The sequence below is a fragment of the Phocoena phocoena genome, chromosome 18 (assembly GCF_963924675.1).
Source record: "Phocoena phocoena chromosome 18, mPhoPho1.1, whole genome shotgun sequence".
In the NCBI taxonomy this organism is placed as follows: Eukaryota; Metazoa; Chordata; class Mammalia; order Artiodactyla; family Phocoenidae; genus Phocoena; species Phocoena phocoena.
In genome coordinates, this window is record NC_089236.1 from 53,011,201 (window position 1) to 53,017,589 (window position 6,389).

Sequence of the window (6,389 nt, forward strand, 5' to 3'; positions counted from 1 at the left end):
TCAACAAAATACTAGCAAACAGAATCCAACAACAGATTAAAAGGATCATACACCATGATCAAGTGAGATTTATCCCAGGGATGCAAGGATTCTTCAATATATGCAAATCAATCAATGTGATACACCATATTAACAAATCGAAGAATAAAAACCATATGATCATCTCAATAGATGCAGAAAAAGCTTTTGACAAAATTCCACAACCATTTATGATAAAAACTCTCCAGAAAGTGGACATAGAAGGAAAGTACGTCAACATAATAAAGGCCATATATGACAAACCGACAGCAAACATCATTCCCAATGATGAAAAACTGAAAGCATTTCCTCTAAGATCAGGAACAAGACAAGGATGTCCACTCTCACCAATATTATTCAACATAGTTTTGGAAGCCTTAGCCAAGGCAATCAGAGAAGAAAAAGAAGTAAAAGGAATACAAATTGGAAAAGAAGTAAAACTGTCACTGTTTGCCGATGATATGATACTATACATAGAGAATCCTAAAAATGTCACCAGAAAACTACTAGAGCTAATCAATGAATTTTGTAAAGTTGCAGGATACAAATTAATGCACAGAAATCTCTTGCATTCCTATACACTAATGATGAAAAATCTGAAAGAGAAATTAAGGAAACACTCCCATTTACCACTGCAACAAAAAGAATAAAATACCTAGGAATAAACCTACCTAGGGAGACAAAAGACCTGTATGCAGAAAACTACAAGACACTGATGAAAGAAATTAAAATGATACCAACAGTTGGAGAGATATACCATGTTCTTGGATTGGAAGAATCAATATTGTGAAAATGACTATACTACGCAAAGCAATCTACAGATTCAATGCAAACCCTATCAAATTACCAATGGCATTTTTCATGGAACTAGAACAAAAAATATGAAAATCTGTATGGAGACACAAAAGACCCCAAATAGCCAAAGGAGTCTTGAGGGAAAAAAACGGAGTGGGAGGAATCAGACTCCCTGACTTCAGACTATACTACAAAGCTACAGTAATAAAGACAATGTGGTACTAGCACAAAAACAGAAACATAGATCAATGGAACAAGATTGAAAGCCCAGAGATAAACCCACACACCTATGGTCAACTAATCTATGACAAAAGAGTCAAGGGTATACAATGGAGAAAAGACATCTCTTCAATAAGTGGCACTAGGAAAACTGGACAGCTACATGTAAAAGAATAAAATTAGAATACTCCCTAACACCATCGACAAAAATAAACTCAAAATTGATTAGAGACCTAAATGTAAGACCGGGCACTATAAAACTCTTAGAGAAAACATAGGAAGAGCACTCTTTGACATAAATCACAGCAAGATCTTTTTTGATCCACCTCCTAGAGTAATGGAAATAAAAACAAAAATAAACAAATGGGACCTAATGAAACTTACAAGCTTTTGCACAGCAAAGGAAACCATAAACAAGACAAAAAGACAACCCTTAGAATGGGAGAAAATATTTGCAAATGAATCAACGGACAAAGGATTAATATCCAAAATATATAAACATTTCATGCAGCTCAACATTAAAGAAACAAACAACCCAATCAAATATGGGGAAAAGACCTAAATACACATTTCTCCATAAGAAGACATACAGATGACCAAGAAGCACATGAAAAGCTGCTCAACATCACTAATTATTAGAGAAATGCAAATCAAAACTACAATGAGGTATCACCTCACACCAGTTAGAATGGGCATCATCAGAAAATCTACAAACAACAAATGCTGGAGAGGGTGTGGAGAAAAGGGAACCCTCTTGCACTGTTGGGGGGAATGTAAATTGATACAACCACTATGGAGAACAGTATGGAGGTTCCTTAAAAAACTAAACATAGAATTACCATATAACCCAGCAATACCACTACTGGGCATATGCCCAGAGAAAACCATAATTCAAAAAGACACATGCACCCCAATGTTCATTGCTGTGTTATTTACAATAGCCAGGTCATGGAAGCAACCTAAATGCCCATCGACAGACAAATGGATAAACGAGATGTGGTACATATATACAATGGAATATTACTCAGCCGTAAAGAGGAATGAAATTGGGTCATTTGTAGAGACATGGATGGATCTAGAGACTGTCACACAGAGTGAAGTAAGTCAGAAAGAGAAAAACAAATATCGTATATTAATGCATATATGTGGAACCTAGAAAAATGGTACAGATGAACTGGTTTGCAGGGCAGAAGTTGAGACACAGGTGTAGGGAACAAATGTATGGACACCAAGGGGGGAAAGCAGTTGGGAGTGGGGGTGGTGGTGTGATGAATTGGGAAATTGGGATTGACATGTATACACTGCTGTGTATAAAATGGATAACTAATAAAAACTGCTGTATCAAAAAATAAATAAAATTCAAAAAAAAGAAATGTCACATTCTAAAAATTTTTAAGTTCTTGAAATCATCAAAAATTGACTTTGAACTAAAGTACCAATTTTTTGGTTACAAAAAGTCTTGACATCAATTATCACAAGCTTTTAATTAATGTCTCAAACAAAGAATAACCATCAGCATATTAATTAACTGACATTTAAAAAATATTAGTATAGTATCAATTTTTAACATTTATTTTAATTGAAGCCACTGACTTCCATTGTATTAATTAGCATCTGTCATAAAATAATGTTTTACTGAATGATTTTCACACATTTGTGTTTTTCAAAGTATTATCACTGTCAATATTTTCAACACAGCTATATTTGTATATAATATACAATTTGTGTGTATAATGTATGTGTGTGTATATGTATGTATATATATGTAAATAAGTACTTTATGCAATAAAGTATCATTTAGTTAATAAAGCATTGGTCATCACAATATAAAGTTACAACAAAAATAAAGAAAAGAAGAGTTCTTAAGACAAAAGGAAAACGATACCACAAGGATCTGTAGATCTACACAAAGGAGTGAAGAGCAGTGGAAATGGGAACTACATAGTTAAACATACATCCAGTCTTTCTTATTATTTAAATCTCTTTAAGATAATTGACAGATTAGACAAGATAATGACAATGTTGTATGGGCTTTACATCATACGTGAAAAGCACAGAGGTCAGTAAGGAAAAAACTGACAAAACTATTGCACGTTTCTTATATGTTCAGTGGCATAATATTACTTACAGATAAACTGGAGACTAAAAAATGTATAGAAACACTAAAACAACAAAAACCAAGAGAAGATAAAATCAAATCATTTAAAATGTTTAATCTAAAAGAAGGCAGAAAAAGAGAAAAGAGAACGAAGAACAGATTGGGACAAATAGAAAACACTTAGCAGGAAGAAAGATTTGAACCTAATCATACTGATAGTCACTAGGTAAATGCAGAGATACATCATGATCATGAGTCCGAAACTGGATATGGTTAATGTTAATTCTCCCTAAACTGATCTCTACATTTAATACAATCCAAATAGAATTCCTAACAGGCTATTTTATAGAAATTGACAAAATTATTTAAAAATTAATATGGAAATGCAAAGAATCTAGAAGAGCCTAGATAATTTTGAAAAAGAAGGATTAACACTACCTGATTTCAAGAGTTATAAATCTACTCAAATCAGGACAGCATTGTATCAAGATAGAAAAGCAGACCAATAGAACATGATATAGAGTCCAGAAACAGACCCACACATATATGGGAAATGGATTCTGATGAAGGTGCCAAGGCAACTCAGTGGAGAAAGAACAATCCCTTTAACAAGTGGCGTTATAACAGTTGGACATTCATATGCAAATAAGAAAGAAAAGCAGAAAGGAAGGGAGGGAGGGACAGAGGGAGGAAGGAAGGAGGGAAGAAAAGAAAGAACTTTAATCCATATCTCACACCATATACAAAACTAAAAATGAGTCATGAACTAAACATAAAGCATAAAACTATACAAATGATAGATAAACACATGTAAAGATGCTCAACTTTAATCATTAAGTAAATACAACTTAAAACCACAATGACATACCACTACACACCTAGAAGGATGACTAAAATCTGAAGAGATTGACCATACCAAGTATTTGCAAGGATGTGAAGGAACTGGAACGCAAGTATATTGGAAAACATTTTGGCAGCCTCTTAAAATGGTAAACAGTTAGATATTGAAATCATTAAGAATGATGACAATTGTATAGGATAGAGTGACAGACGTCTGCTTAAAGCACGCACACACACACACACACACACACACACACACACACACAAACTTTTAAGGACTGACATGAATAGCCCTGGGATTTGTAGATATGTTTAACAAAAGCACAGTGACTAATCTTCTAATATGATGACAAGAGCTTCAAAAATGAGGCTTTTTCAGGAAGTAAGGAAGGGCAAGCACCTGGAAGTGCCAATGAGGAGCAAGACATGCACTTAATCATCTCCAGATCCAAAGACAAGAGGACTGTGGAGAAAAAAGCTCTGCTGGAGAGGGCTTCCCGGGAAGAGTATCTTTGGAGACAGCCAGGGCTCCCTCAGAGCAGGAAGGTCAAGGGAAACTTAGGGAAGAAAGACAGAACATATAGAGAATTTTGATGATGACAGACTGTGAGTTCCAAGAAATGCTGACAGAATTGTTTATGAAGAGACGTTGTTTATCTGAGGACTATGAATAGATTTTATTTTGTAAACTGTGTATGAAGGCAGATGTTTATGTGTAGACTGTGCCTGTGGTTACGTTCCCATTCAATGAAGACATTTTCTAGAACACTTACCTAAAACATTAAAAGACTGCTTTGGCTATTCGGGGTCTTTTGTGTCTCCATACAAATTTTAAGATTTTTTGTTCTAGTTCTGTAAAAAATGCCATTGGTAATTTGATAGGGATTGCATGGAATCTGTAGATTGCTTTGGGTAGTATAGTCATTTCCACAATATTGATTCTTCCAAAACTTTTTATTTTTTATTTTATTAAAGTATAGTTGATTTACAATGCTGTGTCACATTCTGGTGTACAGCAAGATGATTCAAATATATATGTATATATGAATATATTTCTTTTTCAAATTCTTACAGACATAGAAAACAAACTTATGGTTACCAAACAAAGGGGCGTTGGGATAAATTAGGAGTTTGGGACTAGCAGATACACATTACTGAAAAAGAAATAATAATCATCATCATGGTAGGAGGGAGACGCTCAGGACAGAAAACCCAATGGGAGAGGAGAGGGGCTCAGGCCAAGAGAGCTGAAGGAGGAGATGCTCTCAACACACTGCCCAGCAAAATGAAAGGAGAAATGTGCCAAGAGACCAGGATGAGGAGGCACTAATGCAGATGGCATTACTACCCGGCTGGGAGGCAGGGCACAGCAGAAGACAAGACTTCCTAAGGTCAGTCTAGGGGGAGAAGCAGGACTCAGGTCAGCCCGCCTAGGGTGGAAAACGGCGGCAGCGAAGTGCGGTTCTTACCTGTGTGGCAGCTCAGGAGGATCCGGCCTGGTGTGGGGTCGTGGCTGTGAAGAACAGTGCCTGGCCGGGCCTGAGAATGGTGTCTGCTGCTGGGCCGAGACTCTGGAGTAAATGGCAGCAAAAGTTCAGACCTCTGAGTCCTGGAAGCTCTAGGAAGCAGATGACACGTTGAAGCATTCTGGGTCTGGGCAGCCTCTTCCTGGTGGGGATACTTCTTGGCACGTTTTCCCCCTGAACCAAGGTCTGAGTTCGTCCGCTGACCGGGCCAGTGCATCTTGTGAGTCCCGTGGCGGCCTTGCTCCCGGGTGCACGGCATCGATTTTGGCCCTTCTGGGCCACCATCCTCTGAGGTCTGAGCGGGAACCCCGGCCGCCTACGGGGTCAGAGCCTCTTCATCTGCACACCGTTTACAGAGGGCAGGTCAGTGTCCCCAGGGATGATGAAAATGGAGGCTGCGGTGGAGGAAGCTCAGTGGTGCTGCCGAGAAGCTCAGTGGTGCCGGGTCACTGAAGACTGGCGGAATCTGGGCAACAGGACCAGGGGTGCCAGTCCTGCCGGTATCCAGAGCAGCAGGGGTAACCTCGTTCTTAGGCCCACCGGCCGCCTCACTCTGCAAGAATTCAGACTGCTGCTGCTTCTCTCCTCCTCCCAGCCTGACTAGGTGGCCATGATGCCAGGTTCTAAGAAACAAGACACTTCGCTGCTAACGCCGGCTCAGGTGGAGCCCGCGTTAGCGGAGCGAGGAAGCTGGGCGGACTCCGGTCGAATCTTCGCTTCTGATTGGTGAGCCGGATGTCGCAAGACTCTTCTGTCTTCCCAGAGCGGTCCAACCCAGATCCTTCTGGCCGCAAACGGGAGAGTGTGCGCCACCGCTTTAGAATCTGTCCGGGACTGGTCAGGAATATGAATATCCTCAGTTTTTAAACATAGCCCCCAGAGTGTGTGACTGT